Source organism: Kogia breviceps, chromosome 10 (assembly GCF_026419965.1).
Source record: "Kogia breviceps isolate mKogBre1 chromosome 10, mKogBre1 haplotype 1, whole genome shotgun sequence".
NCBI lineage: Eukaryota > Metazoa > Chordata > Mammalia > Artiodactyla > Physeteridae > Kogia > Kogia breviceps.
This window is the reverse complement of record NC_081319.1, coordinates 44,802,612-44,824,849: the sequence shown is the minus strand read 5'-3', so window position 1 is coordinate 44,824,849 and position 22,238 is coordinate 44,802,612. Positions and strand designations below refer to the sequence as shown.

The 22,238-nt window shown below is 45.3% G+C and overlaps 1 long non-coding RNA gene across 1 annotated transcript in view; it reads right to left on the bottom strand.

Moving 5' to 3' along the window:
• Window positions 1-3,746: 3,746 nt before the first annotated feature.
• LOC136794915 (uncharacterized) overlaps window positions 3,747-22,238 on the bottom strand; it is a 70,199-nt gene continuing 51,707 nt past the window's right edge. Inside the window, exons 2-3 of the long non-coding RNA XR_010842381.1 lie at window positions 13,992-14,240; window positions 3,747-3,846 (exon numbers count right to left, since the gene is read on the bottom strand). This is a non-coding gene — a long non-coding RNA (uncharacterized lncRNA). The remainder of the gene's footprint in view (window positions 3,847-13,991; window positions 14,241-22,238) is intronic.

Sequence of the window (22,238 nt, the reverse complement as noted above, 5' to 3'; positions counted from 1 at the left end):
ACTCTGTCCCAGGAACACCTGCCGCTGATAACGTGTGATAACAGAAATGCTGATGTTCAGAACTATGAGAGGCTCCAAGCATTGCCAGCAACTCCAGGGAAGACGGCAAGGTGAGGACGAGGGGCAGGCCGAGGTTTCCTTGTGCCTCCACTGACCTTATCCCAATGTGGCCTTAGTGCCCCAGAGAGGGGATAGGCATCCTGACAGAGAGGAGTAGAGATTCCCATCTATAGGACTAACCTTACAGTGTACAAAGAGAGTGGATAATTACAAGCAAACTGGTGTCTCAAAAAAGTGCATGGGCTTTCACAACAATGACATTAATATTTGTAGCTGACTACAGGTCTCACCATCTGTATGACTCCAGAAGAGTCATTTAACTCCTCTTTGCCTACGTTTTCTTGTTTTTCTAGTGGGAATACTAAGAGAATCGTCATGAGGATTAAACAAAGTAATGATAGCAAAGCTCCCTGTTCCTTGTAGGTGCTTAGCAGATACCTATTTGTTCCCTTTGGGACCTTCCAGGTACAGATCCCCTCCCTATGTCCTCCACCTCTTGTCTGTAGAAAAACTTTAGCCTCCTAGGCCTTCCCTGAGTTCCAAAGGGTAAATTTAATCAGAAGTGAGAACAGAAAGAAAGGAAAACAGTCAAGCAAGACAAAATAATAATAGTTTAGGCATTAAACAAAGTCAAGGACCTTTAGTTCCCCCTCAAGGACTATAGGTAATATTCTGAGCCATGTCCTTTGAGCTGTTTTGCAGATATTGAAATCCCCATCAGGTGGAAGAAGTTAACTGTATGCTGACCACAAGCACATAGACCCCAGACCGGTTGGAACCAGAGGTTGATGATGTTGACTCCTGATTACCTCACCACTAACCAATCAGGAGAACATCCACGATCTGATCACACACACTGCAACTTCCCTCCCTCACCCTGTCTTTAAAAACCTTTCCCTGAAAGCCTTCAGGGAGTTTGGGTCTTTGGAACACACTAGCTATCTGGACTCCTTGCTTGGTGCCCTGCAATAAACACTGCACTTCCGTTCACCACAACCTGGTGTCAGTAGATTGGCTTTATTGCATGCAGGCAAGAGAACCCAACTTTGGTTTGGTAACAGTAGCTGCTTAGCAAATACCTATTTGTTCCCTTTCCCTCAAAACCTTCTCTTACCTGCTCCTGATGTTTTTCTTTCCATCAATTAAATTCACGTATCCATTCTACAGTAGCACTTGAGGGCCTGTAGCACACCAGGCACCTGGGACTGTGCATACAGAACACATGGGCCTACCTGGCCCTGGAGGTGCTCACAGCAGCTGGAGCAGCCCAGAGACCAGACAAGGTGGGCAGACAATCACAAGTTGACGAGGTGAGTGCCAGACAGGCCAGTGCAGCAGGGAGCACTGCCGGGCGGGTGGGCAACGGGTGAATGGAGGCCACAGATGCATCTGGTTTGAAACCTGCAGGGCTAGGCGGCAGCTGTGAGCCACCAGCCTAGAGAGCTGGATCACCCAGGACCTTGTGAGCCTTGCTAAAGGGTTGGTGCTTCATCTTAAGTATAGGAAAGTGAATGGATCAGATTTTCATTTTAGAAAGGTCACTCTGGCTGTTGGGAGGAAAACGGGTTGGAGGAATGGGGTGGGTCAGATTGGACACAAGGCTACAGGAGAAATGGCTGGAGCAGAAGATTTCAGTGCCCTGCCCACACCCCTCACCCCAACCACCTGGAGCACCCACTGGCCTGTCTCTCTGCTGCCAACGCTGGCATCTCTTTGCCAGAGGGCCTTCCCTTGCCCATGTTTTGCCGCTACTTTGCAAACTCCACAGCAGGTCAAAAGTGATGACTGGTTGGAGTTAGGGCATAAACACCTCTGCTTTCTCACCCCTTGGATGGGATAGCTCTGAGACATGGGTCTACTGTGGCTTCCCAAGCCTCTCCCATGGGGTTAAGAGCCAGTTGCCCAAAGCATAGCTAGAGTGTCACGCACTCTACATTGGCTTCCTCCCCTTCTTTGACTCACTTTCCCTTCTGCCCATTTCACTTTCCAAATGAATAGCTTATACAGGAATCCTGTATAAGCTGACTCTCAGGGTCAGCTGCTGGAGAAACCCAAACCAATGTTACCAATAGCAAAACCTTTCCTAGAAGTGGTTTTGATGTTGGGGAAGAGAAAAAGGGCACTGGAGTTCACAGGAGAACAGGCTCAGGGGATAAAGTTTGCCTGTACCTCCCATTTCACTCCATTCTGCTACATGAAGGAACAAGTGGTAATTGAGAGACTACATCTCAGACACCATACATGTCAACATTTAGCTCTACACGGAATCCCAGAGCCCTGGGATTGTGGGGAGGATCTTTGGATCTTCTTCAAGCATCCTTTGGCATTCTCCTCCAGCTGATGTATCAGAAGAATACTTAATGCCTACACTACCAACACCCAAGACCCTGCTGTGGAACCATTTGCATAGGCAGAAACCAAGTTCTGGAAGGAATTCAGCATCGCAAAAAAAAAAAGAAAAGAAAACCCAAAGCTCCAAGCTCCAGCACTTGGCAATCATTCATTTGCTAATAAGAAATTCAGTAAATATTTATTAAGCACTTCTTGTGTGCCAGGCCTCATGGTAGGTCCTATGGATGTGACCTTGAACAAAGATAGAGTTTCCTTTGTTCTCCTCATGACCAGATGTATTGGCAATGGTTACTTTCCTGGCTGAGCTCTCTGAGTTATGTGCTCAGTTGAAGGCAGATTCCCTCTACCTCTCAACATGAACCTCATCTATTTCAATAACTCAAAGTAATGGAAAAAGACCAACAACCCAATAGCATATAAAAATGGGCAAATGACAAAGACAGTTCACCAAAAGAAAACCAACAACTCAAACATATGGAAAGATTCACAGTGTGCTCCTAAGAGAGGAGTTATCAGCTCATGAAAGATCAAAACACTGATTATCATATTGTGTTGGAGAGGGTGTGGAAAAATAGGCACTTTCATATACTGCTGATAGAAGCATAAATTGTAAAATCTCTATAAAGGAAATCTGGAAACTTCCTTCAATAATACAAATGCATAATGCTATTTCATTCCAATTCTGGTCATTTTTCTTTAACATAAACTCACATTTTTGTGAGCAATGGCATATATATAAGGATGGGGTCATTGCAGCATTTAGCTTGGAAACAAGCTAAATGGTGAACAACTTGGAGGTGGTTAAATTAATTATAATATGTCCATCAGCATAATAGTACACAGTTGGGGGAAAAAAGAAGCTGTTTATGTACTATAAGGAAAGTTCTCCATTAGTGTTACTTTTTAAGTAAGGAAACAACAGTATGTAAAATATGCTACCATTTGCAAAATACATATATATATGTATATATATATTTGGAATATATATATTCACTTATTTGCATATACACAAAATATCTCTGAAGGAAACAAAGGAAATATCTAACAGTGCCTTGAAAGAACAGATTCAATGGCTAGAGGATAGATGAGGAGATTTTTTTTCATTCCAAATCTTATTATATCTTTTAATTTTGAAGCATGTGAATTATCTAATTTTCAAATGTATTTACAATAAATAATAAATAAATTGAATCTCTTGGAAATAAACTCCCTCAGAGCCCTAAGGCATTAATTGTGCCTTGTCTCTAACAAGGTATTAGTCAGGGTAATCAATGTCAGCTGCTGTAACAAACAATTCTAAATCTCAGTAGCTTCAAATACCATAAATAACTTACCTCAAAGATGGATACAGGTGAGGTACCCTGTTCAAAGCAGCCTGATTCCATCTCGAAGCTCTACCATCATGGTCTCTGATGTCACTCTGGTTTCATCCAGCTGGCAAATGAAGTAAAGAAAGAGTCTGAGTAATGTATACTGAACACTCAATCACTCCAGCTCAGAAATCACACTCATTACTTCTGCTCACATGACATTGGGAAGTAGGCTTGGAGATTTAGTATTCCTATATGGCCAGGAAGAAAATGAAATGGTTTACAGAGCACAAAGCATTCTCTCTGCCATAAAGGGTCATACTGAGCCTCGATGGCAACTGCACTAAGATTCTGGAGATTCTGTTGGTCACTTTCTTGATCAACTCTTTACATCTCTTAACTTAAAAAAAAAAGACTTCTTCTTTTAGAGCGGTTATAGATTTATAGCAAAACTGAGAGGAAGGTACAGTGATTTCCCATATACTCCCTGCCCCCACACATGCATAAACCAAAGTGATGAGTTTGTTACAACTGGTGAACCTACAACATAAATCATAATCACCCGAAGTGCATATTTTACATTAAGGTTTACTCTTGGCTTTGTTCATTCTATGGGTTTTATCTGTTAACTTTTGCTATGTTAACGAATCATCCAAAATGTAGTGACTTAAAATGACAACAATTTATTTAGCTCGTGATGTTTTGTTTTGACCATTTGAACTGGGCTCAGATGGATGGTTCTTCTGGTCTCAACTCACTCATGCCTCTGCAGACAGGTGCCAAGTCAGCTGGGAACTAACTGACCAAGGACGGCATCAGCTAAGCTCTGGCTTGTCTCTATTCAACATGATCTCCATTCTCTAGCTTGCTAACCTGAGTTGTCACATGATGGCTGATCATGCTCAAAACAGGCTCCATGTCACTGCCACCACATTCCATTGGTCAAATTAAATTACAGAGCCATCTCAGACTCAGAGCGTAAGGAAATAAACTACACATCGTGATGAAAGGAATTGCCAAGTCACACTGTAAATATGGGGAGGGGAGTAACCATGGCCATGTTTGCCATATACCATAGTTCTCCTCAAAGACCTCTGAGAAAAAAACAATTGGGGTACATCCATACCAAGGCCTTGCTGGGAATAGTTCTTGCTGAAGTTGCTGACCAAGGACAGTCTTCTGCAAGAAAAAGCCATGGAACGGCCGTTACACAATCCCTGACATCCAAACTTATACAGGTATCTATACAACTAAACCATAGGTGCTAAAGCAAACCAAGGAGAGATAAAACACAGGATAATTTATGAAGAAATTTGCTAATAATACAAATCATTGACTCAGAGTTAGAATTGGCTTTAGAGATCATTTAATCTAGTGTTTTTTAAACCTGTGTGACATGAAACCAAGGGAGTTCCAAGAAGGTGATTCATGAGTTCACTGAGGGGAAAATCAAATAACAAATAGCCATGCAGAGGCACTCTGGGTAAAATCAAATAACAAATAGCCATGCAGAGGCACTCTGGGTCTCTGCACCCCTACTTCTACCAGGGTGTCCAGAATTTTTTATAATGAAGAAGCCATTAGCCACCTTATTGCAAAGATCCCTCTACTCATTATACAAATGTTCACTTAGAATTGCCCTGTGGTTATTTGGCTTCATTCGATTTTTACTACCCAACGTCTTTTGAGGAGCCAATATATGTTGAAGGCCTATTACACACAAAGCATTGTATTAGAGCCTTCAATATAGAGTCTGATTCTCTCTGCCATAAGACTTGAGAGTCTTTCAAATGTCTTCTCTACTCCTGCCTTCATTCTAGACAGATGCTTGTCAATTCACCTTCCAAGTCAAGCCTTTATTCCAAGCCACGTTTCCAGTCTTCCACACTGCCCCATTCAAGGGTCCTTTCCTGCTATAGTGAACATCAGCCTGCTTTTTAAATCCAACCACCACCCAGTTTCATGTTGTCTCAGTCAGCTCTAGCACACCCAGGTCTCCAAGTGCTCTCTCAGTCTGAGTAGCAGGAGATCCTCAGTAGCCCGCCACACTCCCACCTTCCACCTACAGCCATGGCTCTCCTTTGATAACACCTGCTCCACGCCAACCTGGTATTAAAGTCATATACCAAGCCAGGAATCATTTCTCCATTTCTCTTCAAGTCTGGTCCTCATATGACATCATCTCATTTCTGCAAACTCCATTGCTACATGATAAATAATAAAAAGATTAACAGGAAATGACTGAAATCTTTATTTTGAAATAAGAATCTCACATTGCAACATGAGGTCAGTTGCTATTAGACAAATGTGTACCATCTGATCATCTAGAATTCTATTCTTGGCTCTGCCATCTATTCTGGACCCAGCCAGAAGCATTAATTGAATCACTTTATCTCTTTGGGCCTTTTACTCCTTCTTTCCCTCCTATTGGTGAGAGGGCCACCAACGACCTACTATCTCCCTAAATTTCCAGCTCCCAGGCCAGCTGTTTGGAAGTGCTGGTGAACAAGGATGCTAAGAGTTAATGGGAATGTCCCCACCCCAAGAGAATTCTGGGACTCCTTGGCTAATTCTATCTGTTGAGGCTCCATAAATGTCAGAAGTTAGTGGGGTAGTGTGTCTAGCTGGTAACTGCAATGGGATTTCCTGTGTGCATTAATAATATCTACCTCCTAAATGGTGTAACCACTATAGAAAGCAGTATGGGAGTGTTACCAAATGCAAGTCCGTGTGCCCGACGCACAGTGAGACCAAACAACACTGAAAAGTCAGAGTCTAGAGCAGAGGAAGGTTTATTGCATGCAATGAGATGGGTGGCTCACGCATTAAAAACCCCGAACTCCCCGAAGCCTTTCAGCAAAGCCCTTTTATAGAAAAAGGGAGGGAGGGGCATGGCTAGTTGTTGGAAACTTCTTAGTGTGGGACCCACTGTTCTTGCAGTTGTCCGCATAGGTCGGGTCACAGTCAGGTCACAATGTTCCTATAAACCTCCATCAAAACAAAGGTTATTCCCTGTTCTGCAACATTTATTTATTCATTCATTCATCCATTCATTCATTTATGGCTGTGTTGGGTCTTCATTGCTGCATGCGGTCTTTCTCTAGTTGAGGCGAGTGTGGGCTACTCTTTGTTGTGGTGTGTGGGCTTCTCATTGTGGTGGCTTCTCTTGTTGCAGAGCACGGGCTCTAGGCGCATGGGCTTCAGTAGTTGTGGCACATGGGCTCAGTAGCTGTGGCTCGCAGGCTCAGTAGTTGTGGCACACAGGCTTAGTTGCTCCATGAATGTGGGATCTTCCCGGACCAGGGCTCGAACCCGTGTCCCCTGCCCCCTGCACTGGCAGGCGGATTCTTAACCACTGTGCCACCAGGGAAGTCCTGCAACTTTTTTGTTTGTTTGTTTGTTTGTTTTTGCGGTACGCGGGCCTCTCACCGCTGTGGCCTCTCCCGCCGCGGAGCACAGGCTCCGGACACGCAGGCCCAGTGACGGCTCACGGGCCCAGCCGCTCCGCGGCACGCGGGATCCTCCCAGACCAGGGCACGAACCCGCCTCCCCTGCATCGTCAGGTGGACCCTCAACCACTGCGCCACCAGGGAAGCCCACAACTTTTTATCTAGAGGTGTAATACTCTTAAAAGTCATGGCCTTGATTACAAGAAATGGAAGGGGAGGCATTGAATTCTTTCTCCATGCCTCCTTTCAGCTTTTAACACTTAACAAATGCATAAGCAAAGCAACATCATTACCTCTCATTTTACTTGTTCAAGGTCCCAAGGCTCAACTTTCACACTCCAAGGTCTAGGCCCTGGCTAAAAGGAGAGGGTCTCTACACAGGCCAGTCACCCTGCCCGGGAGCACTCATCCAACATCCAATCCATCCCGCCAGTGCCCAGGCCCAGCTGAGGAGGCAGATCTCAGCTGGCAGCGCCCCCAGGGCCAGATCCCCAGACCCTGCCCAGCCGTCATCACTGAGGGAGCCAGGCGCCCAGGACCCAGCCGGTTCTCAGGCTCCTCAGTCCAGGCAAATGGGCCACAGCAATGCTGACCACTGGTGGAGCAGAACTGCTAAGGGCGGTGTGTTAACGGCCAGGCGTTAACGACCCTGCACCCTCCCCACCCCTATTACAGAAGTTCCTCAAAACAATTAGAAATAGAACTACTATATACGATCCAGCAATCCCACTTCCGTGTATTTATCCAAGAGAATTGAAATCAGGATCTCAGGGCTCCCCTGGTGGCACAGTGGTCGAGAGTCTGCCTGCCGATGCAGGGGACACGGGTTCGTGCCCCGGTCCGGGAAGATCCCACATGCCGCAGAGCAGCTGGGCCCGTGAGCCATGGCCGCTGAGCCTGCGCGTCCGGAGCCCGTGCTCCGCAATGGGAGAGGCCACAACAGTGAGAGGCCCGCATACCACAAAAAAAGAAAGAAATCAGGATCTTAAAAAGGTATTTGCGCTCCTATGTTCATTGTAGCCCTATTCACAACTGCCAAAAGGTGGAGACAACCTAATGTCCATCAGTGGATGAATGGATAAAGAAAATGTGGTATATACGTACAATGGAACTTTATTCAACCATAAAAAAGGACAAAAATCTTGTCATATGATACATGAATGCACCTTGAAGACATTATGCCAGATAAAAATAATCCAGTCACAGAAGGACAAATACTGCATGAATCCAATTATATGAGGTATCTAAAGTAGTCAAACTTACAGAAACACAAAGTAGAATGGTGGTTGACAAGGCTGTGGGGAGAGGGACAGAGTGGACTGCTGTTCAATGGGTATAGAGTGAAAAAGTTCTAGAGACCTTCTGTACAACGTTGGACCTATAGTTAGAAATATTATACTGTATACTTAAAACTCTGTGAAGAGGGTATATCTCTTGTTATATGGCTTTTATCACAATAAAAAATGATAATGATAGTATCTATCACTTACCTTTCTAATGGTGGGTGATAGGGAAAATTAATGTGAAAATGGTTCGAATAGGTAAAGAGCTACACAAATGTAAGAGATTATTGTAAAAATGTAAGATATTATTATTACTATGATTATTACGGCACCCCACCTTCTTTATTTTTTCTATTTCAAAATGCAAGATTATTCCCTAATTAAGTCTAAATTAGTGGGGTGGGAGGAAGTCTATGTTTTACATCAGGTCCTCCAGGAGTCCTCTGGTGCCAAAGACCAGACAAAGCAGCAGCACAAATGAGCCCAAGCAGGCAAAACTCCTTAACCACAGACAGAGAGGAGATTATAGTGTAAAGCTGAGAAAACACTGCCTTATGGAACTTTCCTCAGCTCATGTGTATATCCAAAGGCAGATCTATGCTCTCCAGCTAGGAAAGCAAAGATATTTTTCACACCCTGGCCAGAAATGTTTCAAGGTCCTGGGAAATCAGAGATGGGAGCATACAAATAAAATGCCATTGCATCCCCAGCTTAAAAGGAAAAAAATACCAATTCACCTCCAGAAGCTAGCACAGTGCCCAGAACATAGTATTCATGAGCCTAAGTACACAGAAAACATTGGATGGATGGAGGATGGATGGAAGGAAGGAAGAAGGGGAACAGGAATGAATGAACAAGCAAAAAATGTTCCCAAGTTGGGCTTCTATCTTTAGGAAGAGATGTCTCTCCACCAAAATGATCATAAGCTTCTATTTCAACAAGTACCAAGGCAGGCTTTGCTCATGAACAGCTTTTCATGACCCAATGTTCCCCACAATGCTTCTGTAGGCTTAAAGGATAACTTTCTACAAAATTATAAAAATTATCCCCTCTTATCATACACCATGATCAAGGGGATTTATTCCAGAGATGCAAGGATGGTTCATATTCTGCAAATCAATCAATGTGATACACCACATTAACAAAAGGAAAGATAAAAATCATATGATCATCTCAACTGATGCAGAAAAGGCACCTGACAAAATTCAATGTTCATTTATGATTAAAAACTCTCAATAGAGTGGTATAGAGGAAACATACATCAACATTATAAAGGCCATATATGACAAACCAACAACTAACATCATACTGAATTTTGAAAAGCTGAAAGCTTTTCCTCTAACTTCAGGAACAAGACAAGGATGCCCACTCCTGCCACTCTTATTCAACATAGTACTGGAAGTCCTAAGCACAGAAATTAGGCAAGAAAAGGAAATAAACGGCATCCAAACTGGAAAAGAAGTAGTAAAACTGTCACTGTTTGCAGATAATATGATGGTACGTAGAGAAAACCTTAACAATCAGACCAAAAAACTTAGAACTAATAATTAAATTCAGTAAAGTTACAGGATGCAAAATCATACAGTATGTTCTCCTTTTTGTCTGGCTTCTTTAACTCAACATAATGTGTTTGAAATTAGTCTGTTATTGTGAATAGCAGTAGCTCATTCCTTTGGGCACTGAGGAAGATATTCCAATGGCCAGATCACATATGGAAAGGTGTTCAAAGTCACTAATCATTGAGGAAAGGAAAATCAAAACCACAGTGCAAGACCTCTACACACTCACTGGAATAGCTACAAGCAAAGGCTGACAACACCAGGGGTTGGTGAGGATATGTAGAAACTGGAACTCTTGGACACCTCTTGTAGGAGTGTAAACTGGTAAAATCACTGTGGAAGACTGTTTAGCTTTCTACTGAAACTGAAACATTCACCTCTTCCATGACCTGGCGATTCCACCCCTAGATATTTACTCAAGAGAAATGAAAACATAAATTCACAATAATACCTGCACAAGAATGTCCACAGTAGCTCTATTTATAAAAGTCCCAAGTGGAAACAGCTGAAATGTCCATCAATAAGAGAATGGATAAATTGTAGTATGTCCACAAAATGGGCATAAGTCTCTGGGGCTTCAGTTTATGGGAAGAATAATGTTTATGCCATACACAGAATTGTTAGTGGAATAATGTGGAAAGTGGCTTACAAACAGAGGATTTTTATTTCTGTTTTTGGTTTTTTTGTTACATAAATAAGAAACAAAGAAAAGTAGGTGAAAAAAGACAAAAACCAATGCGCTGTTGGCTGCCAACTCCTAAGCCTACTTAAATTTCTCATCTCCCTGGATCCAGCTGCCATTTCTCTGATCTACTGCAAGCAGAAAGTAATAGTCAGGAAATACAACCATTTTTGCCAAAAACAAACAAACAAACAAGGTAACCATAGGCTCTGTTGTAGAGCCTTAACTTTCAAGAAACAGCCAAATTTCCTGCACATGTTTAGTCTGTTCAACTCAGAAATCTTGAAGTACCTACTTCTGCATCCTTTCCATTACCTTTATTCCATTTTATTATTAAATGATTCATTTCCTATTCTGTTTTCATCATCAAACCACCTCAAAACTCTTTGGAAAGAAGCAGGAAAATAATCACACACACTCATACAGACACACAGATGCACACACACGTACTCAAATACAGACACACACACGTACTCAAATACAGACACACACACATGTTGCCTTCTCTACCTACGTACACAGGGAAGTCATCATATTTCTACACTGATGTACAATAAACATCATATCAAACAATGATTCACTTGATAGCAAACATGCCAGAACATATACATCTGAGTGAGGTTCCCCAAAGGGCAGAGCCTCTATTCTTATTCTGACGATGCCGTTCTTGCTCAAAACACTTTTGGATTTTTGGAAGTTACATAACATATCTGAAGAACTGTGAAAATAGCAGAGCCTGTTAAGCCTAGAAGAGAAAACCTGCCCTTAAATATTCGAAGAGCCACTGTTCAAAAGAAGAACTACATTTATTAGCCCCAATTTACAAATGAGGAAACCGAGGTTATATCACTTGTCCAAGGTCACTTGCCAATAAGGGGTGATGGCTCAAGTCTGCCCCTGATTTGCTTTACCGCTGCCCCCCTTAGAATAGAATGGAACAGACTAATGATGAAGAATGATAAAGCACCCCAGGTGCCTCCACTCTCCGGTGGAGGAACACTGGAGTACAGTGGGTGCTTCAAGGGGAAAATGCTCAATCAAGCCCTGGGGCTCGGGGTGGGGAAGTGGTAGGTATCAGGAAGAACCTCGTGGAAGAGCTTCTATTCACAGGAAGGGACTTTAAAAAGGTGATTCAGCTCTTTGCAGACTGATGGGTTTTTATTTTCTCACCTTTTTCCAAGGTCAGTTCAGAAAAAGCCAAGAGGGACTTGTAATATCCCACTCCTCAGTCACTATTAATACACTTGTCTGGTCCTCAAAGGGCATGTGACCCCTCTCATGTGGAGGGGATCTTGAGACAGCCTTGGAAAATGGGACCACTGTGCAGATTTAAGCGGGCCCCCAATGCCTTCTCCAATCTGCCTCCCAGACTCCAGATATCCATCCTCAGATCTTCCTCAGCAGTCAGGTGATGGTCCGAGAAATGTACGTGCCTATGTGCATGTGTGCATGCGTGTGCTTGTGTGTGTTGGGCAGGAGGTGGGGAGGGGGGCCAAGGCCTGGGGGCCGTCTCTCCCCCAACCTCAGAGCATCCAGCTGCTGCATACATGAAGCTGAAGCTGCCTGGCCCTTTGATCAGGACCCCATGCTGTGCCTTGTTCAGGGAATTTTTAAATTCTCTTTCATTTTATTGCATGGCTTCCCTCCCCACCTCCCATCCCCGAGCCAGGTCTCAGGATTATTGGGTCCTTCTTTTCATTGATTTGTTTTTCTGACCTTTGTAGTAGATACAGAAATATACGGATGAAAGAAGAAAGGAAGGAAGAAAGACAAGGGGAGGGGGCCGGGGCAGCCTCCGGAAGGGAGGGCGCGTGGCGAGGGCCTTGTGTCTGGCCACATTTCACAGAAAAGAGGCAAGCAGGGTGGCAGCTGCCTTGTGCCCCAGGAACAGCCACTGAAGACCAGGCAAGGCCACCATCTCATGTCCCCCACAAGCACCAGAGACTGACCCCGGACCTCTGTTTCTCTATATGCTTGCTTTCTGTTGAAAAGGCTCCTGAATCAGCTCCATGAATACCCACTCCACGTGAGACTCCACACTAGGAGCAGGAACGCACGCATTCTTTCCTTTCCCTCCCTCTGTGAGCCCCGTTTCTGTATTAAACCCAGGTCCTCAGGCCAACCACACTGGTGCGTGTTCCGTCCTTGACACTGAGAAGGAGAAAAATGAATATCTGTGGAGTACCCACTGCTCAGCACTGAGAAGGGGGCTTTATGTGTATTGCTGGGTGTTGGGCAAGACTTTTCCTCCAGAAACAGAAGCTAGGACCCATGGTGCAGCCACAAACTAGAAGGCCATGCTGGATATGAGAGTGTGATTCCTCCCCCCACCCCACCTCAAAGCCAGGTGAGAAGGCATCAAGAGTCAGCCATAAGGATCTGGGATTCCTACAAGGTGGGGAGTCTGGCCTCTCACCCCCCAGGGATGTGCTGTACCCACCTAAGCAGAGACACACCTAGAGAGGAGGCACGTGGCAGAAAAGGAGCACCTGGAACAGCCCGATTAGTGAGGCTGATGCTGCAAGTCCCCCAAAGGTCCAGCTGACATCACAGACTGGACTGGACTTGTCTTTCCTGTACTCCACCCAACAGGGCTGCCCACCAGGCACAGGAAGGCAGGCAGCAGGAGGCTGCGGAACTGACTCCAAGGTAAAAGCCGAGTGGGGAGTGGGAGAGGTCGTCTCCATCAGGGAATGACCACAGGGCCCTTCAAGGACCTAAACATGCACCTCACAAGCAAGCCTCGCCTTTGGACTCGTGTCACAGACAGCATCGACAACCAGTGATCGGCAAAAGAAACACCAACACCCATCAAAGGGAGCACCCAAGAGGGGTCAATTATGGAAAGAGATGCTTGACTTCTCTTCCTTCTACCAGGGACATCCTGGAGGAACCAGGCTCTGAAAAGGAAGTAGGGGCTCCAAGTTTGCCTGGGGGGAGGGAAGTAATAGAGATGAGATTTAAATTGACTTTGAGAGTTAGCAGGCCCTGGGAACCCCCCTACTCATATCTCCTCACCTCTACCTTTGAGTACACACAGGCCTGACTTCCAACTGCCAGATCCTGCATCTCTTTGCCCACAGGCTTTCTCTGGCCACCAAAGCCCTGTATGCCCACAAATCCATGCAGGTGAATTAACATGCCCTCAAAGCAGCCCTCATCCACTGGCAGATGGGTATCTCTCATTCGGGTAGAATAACTGAATCACTTGTCCTACACTGTATTAGTTATCTGCTACTGCATAAGAATTTCCTCCCAAAACACAGCAGCTTGAGACAACAATAAATATTTATTACCTCACGATGTTTGTTGATCAGGAATTCAGAAGATGATTGACTGGGTGGTCTGGCTCCAGGTTACTCATGAGACTGTAGCCAAGATGTCAGCTGGGGCTGCAATTAGTCCAAGGCTTGACTGGGGCTGAATGATCTGCTTCTAAGTTGGCTCATCTGGCTATCGGCAGGAGGCCTCAGTTCATCACCACACACACTTGCCTGTATGGCTTCTTGAGCGTCCTCACAATCTGTGACTGGCTTCCCCTAGGGCTGTAATCCAAGAGAGACCAAAGTATAAACAGCAAAGTCTTTTATGACCTGGCTTCTAAAGTCAGATGCTGCATTAATTATCTACAGCTGCATAACAAATTACCGGAAGACTTAGCAGCTTAAAAAAATGTATTAACTCACAGTTTCTATGGGTTAGGAATCTGGGCACAGCTTAGTGGGTGGCCTATTGGTGCCTCTGACTCAATCTCTCTCAAGACTACAGCCAGGGCTGCAGTCATCTCAAGGCTTGACTGGGGAAGGATCCCCTTCCAGGCTCACTTGTGAGGCTGTTGGCAGACCTTAGGGCCTCAGGGGCTGTTGGCTGGAGACGGTACTGGGGGGCTCTCCATAGGGTAGCTCACAACACAGGGGCTGATTTGTCCTCAGAGCCAGTGAAGGAAAGAGCAAGAGAACACAAGCAAGGCAAAAGCCAGAGTCTTTTCATGACCTAATATTGGAAGTGAGATGCATCACCTTTGTTATTTTCTCTTGGTTAGAACTGAGTCACTTCTCATTGGTTATAAGTGGCCCTACTCTAGGAAAGGGGATTACATAGGGCATGAACACCACGAGGTGGAGATAACTGGGGCCATCTCAGATGCTGCCTGCCATGGACAGCATCATTTCTTTCTGCCGTGTTCTACTGGACACACAGGCCACATGCATAGTTCAGTGTGGGAGGGAATTATACGAGGACATGAACACAGGAGGCCAGGATCACTGGGGGCCAACTTGAAGTGTGGCTCCCACAAAAACTGTTGCCAGGGCACCCCAGTGAGATTAAGCACCTGTTGATAATACACTCTCAGACGTCTTGCTTCCTTTCCCTGGTCACCTGCCCACTCCCCTACTGGTCTATCCTGGCATCAGCTCCCAAATAAACCACTTGCACATGAATCCTTATCTTGAGGCTTACTTCTGGGGGAACCCAGGTTAAGACAAAGAGAGAAACTTTAAACTACACTCATATAAAAGTGTACGTGTGTGTGTTAAGAACTGATACAAAATTTATTTTTTACTATGGGACACAGCAAACATTTTGAAAGCCATTTTAGTAAGCACTACAGGATTTCAGAGCATGAGTGGTTTCATTTAACCCTGATGAAATCCTGAAAGACTAGGCCTTAGAGAAGATTCAAAGCGGGTAGAGAGAGAGAAGGCAAAGAAATAAGAAAAGTCGGAAAGCACACTGTGCATCCAGAAATGATGTGTGAAACTGGGCTATTACCTCTTGAGCTCATTTCCCACTTGTCTTTTGGAGTTACAAAATTATGTCTACCTGCTCATCACCTTCCTTCAACAGGGGCCTTGTGTCAAGGTGCCCATATTCTGCTTGGGCTCCAGCCAAGCCTCACGCCCAGCAAATCTTTCATACATTCGTGAGGAAGAATTGCTCTGTAACCAAATTTTAAAGATGAAATGCAAAACACTTCAGAGCATATGAGCGGAGTGGGGGAGGTTCCCAGGAGTAAGCTAAGTCACTTGGAACAACTGTACATTTTCATACATTTTTCAGAACTCACTTTGAGACTGACTGTAGATAGACAGGTATCAAATGACTCTTGACCTCTAAGTACCAAAAAAATGCCCGGGAGAAATCAAGGCCTTCCAATGCACTCAGTCATGGGTCTATCAAGTGCTGGCTAGAGGAGCTTAAATCCAAATTAATTACCCAGACATCTCTAGCTCAGAAGTTGGGCCACAGACAAACTCATCAGCATGCAATAGCAGCACCATTCCCACGGTGAGAAGAAAAGGAAGCAGGATAATGAGGACAGCAGATAAAAGGGAGGCCATGGAGGAGGATCTTAATTGTATCTTAATTGAGTCACACACTTTCTCCTTCAGGCAGATCCCAGCCCTCAAGTCAGAAAGAGAGTGGCCTTTCTGTTGGGGTGCTTCCCGTGTCCCAGCCCTGTGTGATGTCCAAGGTCAATATACTGTGCCACTTGATTAGAAAACAAGTGAATCTGTTAACTGTTGCTGCAATCATGCTACATAGCAAACCACCTCAGGTCTTAGTAATAATCACACATTTTTACTCATGTATCCACGAGTCTGTGGGTCCCCAGGAAAGCTGGAGGTTGGCAGATCCAGGCTGGGCTTGGCTGAGTGGTGCTGCCTCAAAATTGGATATAGCCTGTCTTGGCCCTCTCTGAGGTATGGCTCATATCTACTCCACATGTCTTCATTCCAGGGCTCAGACTAAGAGGGTTGCAGATAGCTAGAAGGTCTTCTCTGAGCCTAAGAGAAAAATCAGACACATCTGAGAACTCTCAAGGCCTGGGCTTAGAACTGGTACCCACTCATTTCTGCCAATGCACCACTGGCCCAAGGAAGTCACAAGGCAGAGCCCGAAGTCAAGGCGTGGAGACTACACCCTACCCACGATGAGCCATGGCAAGGATGAGGATGTAGGGAAGGTAAAGGACAGAGAGCCAATAATCCCATCTGCCAAAGCCTGGGTCTTGCCTCCAAACTGGAGTTCTGATCAATTTGTTGTATTTCCGATAATTAGGAAGCATGAAGGTGAGCGTGGCATGCTCACACACCTACCAACCACAAATCCTGGAGGACAGTGGTGGGGGACACTACCCACTTCATTTGCACTGCAGGACTGGTCAGTGTAGACCATGGAGCTCAGGAGACGATTGTCAGAATTGGTTATTACCATTGTCCAGAGGGGTGTGGCACTTCCTCTGACTTTGGAATGTGAGGGTAATTATGGGTTCTGTGGTCATTCCCAGGGAAAGAAGAAGAAGGCCTTTCTTCAAAGAGAGATGGGCTACTCTACAATTATGAATGTTTTGTAACCATCTTGTTCCTTTTACATTGGCTTTAGACTATGTGGTTGGCTGGCAAGGTTATTTCTGGGAAGGAAAAGGCTTCACTTCTTTTCTGAAGGTAGGGTCAAAAAAAGAAAAAAAGAAAAAAAAAGGTTTTTGGCCTGGATTGACAACTACAGAAAACAACTACCCCCAGACCACGCAGCATAGCTTGGACTCAGTTGTGACAGAAGTGCTTTCTCAGAAACCATAACTCAAAGAGTCATTTACCACAATGTTCATTGGAGCTCTATTTACAACAGCCAGCACGTGGAAGCAACCTACATGTCCACTGACAGATGAATGGATAAGGAAGATGTGGCACATATATACAATGGAGTATTACTCAGCCGTAAAAAGAAACGAAATTGAGTTATCTGTAGTGAGGTGGATGGACCTTGAGTCTCTCATACAGAGTGAAGTAAGTCAGAAAGAGAAAAACAAACACTGTACGCTAACACATATATATGGAATCTAAAAAAAAAAAGGTTCTGAAGAACTTAGGGGCAGGACAGGAATAAAGACGCAGATGTAGAGAATGGACTTGAGGACACCAGGATGGGGAAGGATAAGCTGTGACAAAGTGAGAGAGTGGCATGGACATATATACACTACCAAATGTAAAATAGATAGCTAGTGGGAAGCAGCCGCATAGCACAGGGAGATCAGCTCGGTGCTTTGTGACCACCTAGAGGGGTGGGATAGGGAGGGTGGGAGGGAGATGCCAGAGGGAGGGGATATGGGGATATACGTAGAGCTGATTCACTTTGCTATAAAGCAGAAACTAACACACCATCATAAAGCAATTATACTCCAATAAAGATGTTAAAAAATTTAAAAAGTGCTTTCTCAGGCCCTGTGAGCCACCCCCTGGGTGTGCCCAGGGTCACAGCATACAGACCCGCCGGTTGACCTGGCACTAGGGTGCCTCCCCAGGGAGCAAGTGGGGGCTGAATTCCAGCCAATCCTCCACTTGCCAAGCCAAGCACCCAGTCTAGGGATGTATCATCCTAAAGGAAGAAGCACCTTTGATCACTCATCTGCCCACAAGGGGCATCTTTTGGTAATTCACAGAAAGACAACTCACCACCAAAGGGGAATGAATCTCCTTGGAAGGGAGATGTATGGCTCTACCAGACTGTCCAGGCGCTGCCCAGAGCACGGGGCCTGGCACAATGTGGCAAACTGGATTACTCTTTCCAACTCTCCAGTACCCCCACAACAGCATTATGCAACCACGTCCTTTGCCATGTGACTCTGCAGTGCCCCCCCACTAGACAAGGGGGGATGTACATCTCTACATCCCACTCACAAGGGTCTTGGCCATAGGAGCATGCTCTGCTCAGTGGAATGTCAGTGGAGGTGTGGTGAGCAGAGGTTTTAAACTCACTTGCTTCATCAAACTTGGCCTCTTGAGCCTCTGCCACCTGCCATGAGAAGGGGATGCTCCCAAGAGCCTCTGGCACCAGATGAAGGAGCCCCATGGAGACCTACAGTGTGAAGCAGAACCACCTTCAATGTCCCACAGACCAATAAGCAAAAATAATAAATGTATGCTGTTTGTTATGCTGCATTATTGCAATAAAACTGACTAATATACATGGTGATTCATGGAGTGAAATAAACTCCCTCAAAGCAAAAAGCCTGGGTAGTCCAGCTAAAAGAAAGCATCCAGGGGTGAAAAGAAAACAGAAAAAACAAATCTATATTCTACCCGAAGAATGAGCAGGGAGGCTGACTCCAGTTGGAATGGAAACTGAGGACACCAGGCAAAGTAAGTGAATTCAAAAGAGGACTTGGAAGTGATGCCTTGCCAGGTTCTAGAACTGAGCTTCCAGGACTTTACATGGCAAGTCTGAGGCTTCCACTGTGGGTGAGAAGGGGCTACTGAGAGTTCTAAGTATGTCCAGATACTGTGATGTCAATCTAGGTGGGCCCAAAGTGAGTGCCATCCATAGGAGCAAAGGCCACCATGCTAGGCACCACGGGGGAGAGGGGGGAACAGGATGCCTAGAACACCTTGCTTTAAGCACGAAAGCTGCAATGCACTCCAAGAGAAGCCCTTCTGAGGACAGCAGACATTTTGCCTGCGAGTCTTTCCACTGAGTCAGCCACTTTTTAACGAGTGCTGTACACCAGGCAGTGCAGCCACCTCATTGCCTTTTTTTCCACCTTGATCGAAGCTCTATCCAGCTGCAGTTGATTTGGCTTTTGCTAATACGGATGCATTTCTCACCACTTGTAGCAATGAGCTACAGAACATTCAGGTTTTACTGATTTGCAGGGAGAAATGCTGGAAAGCAGAAAGGAAGGAAAGTCCTCTGCTACACTGCTTCCAACCCAAAAACAAATACCAAAGCCAAATGCTTAATTCCCAAAGGTCAGCTGGGAAATCAAGCCCACGTGTAATGTGTGTCATATCTGGGCAGAAAGAAGGGCAAGACGGCCACTGTCCAAGTGGCCTGCGTCCCAGGTACAAATCTGCCAGACTCCAGGGCCACGAGGACAATGACATCAGGGTTCACCCCATTTAAATATGTTTACAACAGTACCCAGAAGGAATATCTTTGCTAAGAACTTTTTGAATAATAAGAAGAAGATTCTGTTGAGAATAAGTGGACCAATAGCAGGTAACAGAGCTTTAGTAAAAATATAGAACTGTAAACTGTTTTCATGTAAAACTGAGCTTTAGTAAAATGATATGTATTGAAAACCCATCATTGGAGCTTTCACATGAATCACTGTTAATCCCCCAACAACCTTCAAGGTAAGTGTCATCATTCCTGCTTTGACACATGCAAAAAAAGAAAAGAAAAGAAAAAAAAGAAAAAAACACAATTAACCCACAGTCACCCAGCAACTAAGTGATAGGACCTGAATTCGAATCCAGTGCTCATCTGGCTCTAAAATTTATTTTCTTTCCATTATACAAAACTGACATTAACTTTATTATTTTATATAAAGCACATATAAAATCTCAGTCTACAAACACACATGTCTAACAGATATAATTTTCTTTGGTTTTCTATTACCCAACTTAATTTCTCTTTCAATTTCATTCCACCAGGGCCATGGTAACTTAAACTCAGGCAACTGCTTGCCCCTGTCCTTCCCAGGTTGCACAGCAGGGCCTCGGGAAACTCCATACCACGTCCCCTCAGGCATCTGGTTTTGGCCCAGCCGCGGGTGACAGGTCCACAAAGGTCCACGTACACTGCCAGTGCCTACGTCAAGCACAAGCCACCATGCCTCTCTGCTTTGCTGCCTGAGTGGGGAGGCACCCCAGCCTCCATGTCATCAAAGAAGACAATTTTGAGACCCAATCTTCCCGGGGTCTCCAGAGAAACTGAGCCCCAGGTCCTGCAGGGGTAACTTGTTCATTACTGCCCCCTTTATTGGCTTCTCCTCCTTTCCTGACTCACTCCTCCCACCCCCTCACTTCTACTTCCTGGGATCCTCCCAAATAAACTACATACACATGAATCCTTGTCTCAGGCTCTGCTCTCAGGGAAACTTACACTAATGTGGTTTAAGTTCAAGATCCTGGGAATTTCTACAGGGTCAAGGCATAGCAAGGATGGATTGGGATGGAACAACCAATGGGCCAGTCACCTGCCCCCTTAAGTATCAGCTAAGGCATCCCCATCCCATCATCCCAGTCACCAGGCTACACAGTTGTTGCTGAGTTGTCCCTTGTTCCTGTCCTCTGGTCCCTCAGGCCCCACAGCTCTCTTTCCTATTTCTATGCCAGGCCACATGGGGGTGACAGAATCCCTTGATCAGACTCTCAAAACATTCTATATAGCCGCTCCCAGACCCCCAGGGCTCTACCAAGGGAAGAACATAGAAGCCCACTCTCAGGTCTCGTCTGTCTGTGTTGGCTTTGGCTGCTCCCCTGATGCTCCACGGAGAAACCAGAGCTGGCAACCTTCTCTCTAGGACCATCAGAGCTTGTGCTTTCATCACTCTCCTTCTGGCTCCCTTTATCCCCACCCTGGGAGAAGCCCTCTCCCCGCAAACATTCTTCCCTCCCTCATACTATGTCCCCTGAGCATTTTGTCTATGCCCGAGTCCCCTCCATCCCCTGAGGGCCCCTGTTTGTGAAGCCCAAAGTCAGGAAGAAACTGGCAGGCTACATTCTGCTTTCTGCTTGTCACTTTTGTCTCCTGAAACAATTCTCAGGTTCATCCCCTAGATCCTTGAAAGATTTGGGGGGAGGGGGATCACTGTAGTAAAAGTAAGGGAACTGAAAATATCAACATTAGTTTCTATTGTTTTAATATCATCCTTCCACCTTTATGAGACAAATTAATCCATGGTATGACACAGTCCTAGTATGGAATTCCAGTATTTATTCACCAAGTACTTGGAAGAGAACCCTTCATTTCCTCCAGGTCTTTCCTGGGTCCCCCACCATTCTGGACCGGTGTCATCATTTCCTGATGTCAGGGTTTCTGCACTATGAGAAGGGGCTGTCCAGTCTTTCTGCTCACATGCTGAGTTCAGGCCTGACTATAACTCTGGAGACGCTGGTTTTCCTTCCTGTCAGCTTTTCTGTAAAATGACTGTTGTAACTGGCAGTTGCCCCAGAACCATCACTCCTCCCTCCGCTCCTGTTTTTCTGTCCCCCTCCCCCGAGGGTGGCATAGTGCTGGGAACAGTACTTTCTGCTTGTGTGGCACCTGTCCGCACACCCACCAGTCCCTCCCCTCCTCCAGGTCCAGCAAGTGCATGGCTGTCCCAGGCTTGTGTCCAGACCCAGCAGACAACCATTCCATCAGCTCTCAGGAGAAAATGAGGAACAGTTCCTGATGGAAATGCTTTCTGACACTCACAGAATCACTGTGAGGCCCAAGCCTTTGACTGTCTTAGAAAGTAGAATCCCCTGGTTAAAAGGAAACATTCATCTACTGTTTCCACAAGTGCCCTGACCTTGCTGCCCAGCTGGGTGGTTTGTGGCTGCTGCTTTTAAATACCAGCTCAAACTCTCTTTTTCTTTGTTTTTTCTTTTAGAATATATATCCTTTTTTCCCCCTACTCTTTATTTATTTTGGCTGTGCCGGGTCTCAGTTGTGGCACACATGATCTTCATCGTGACACGTGGGATCTTTAGCTGCCACACACGGACTTCTTAGTTGTGATATGTGGACATCTTTAGTTGTGGCACGCAGAC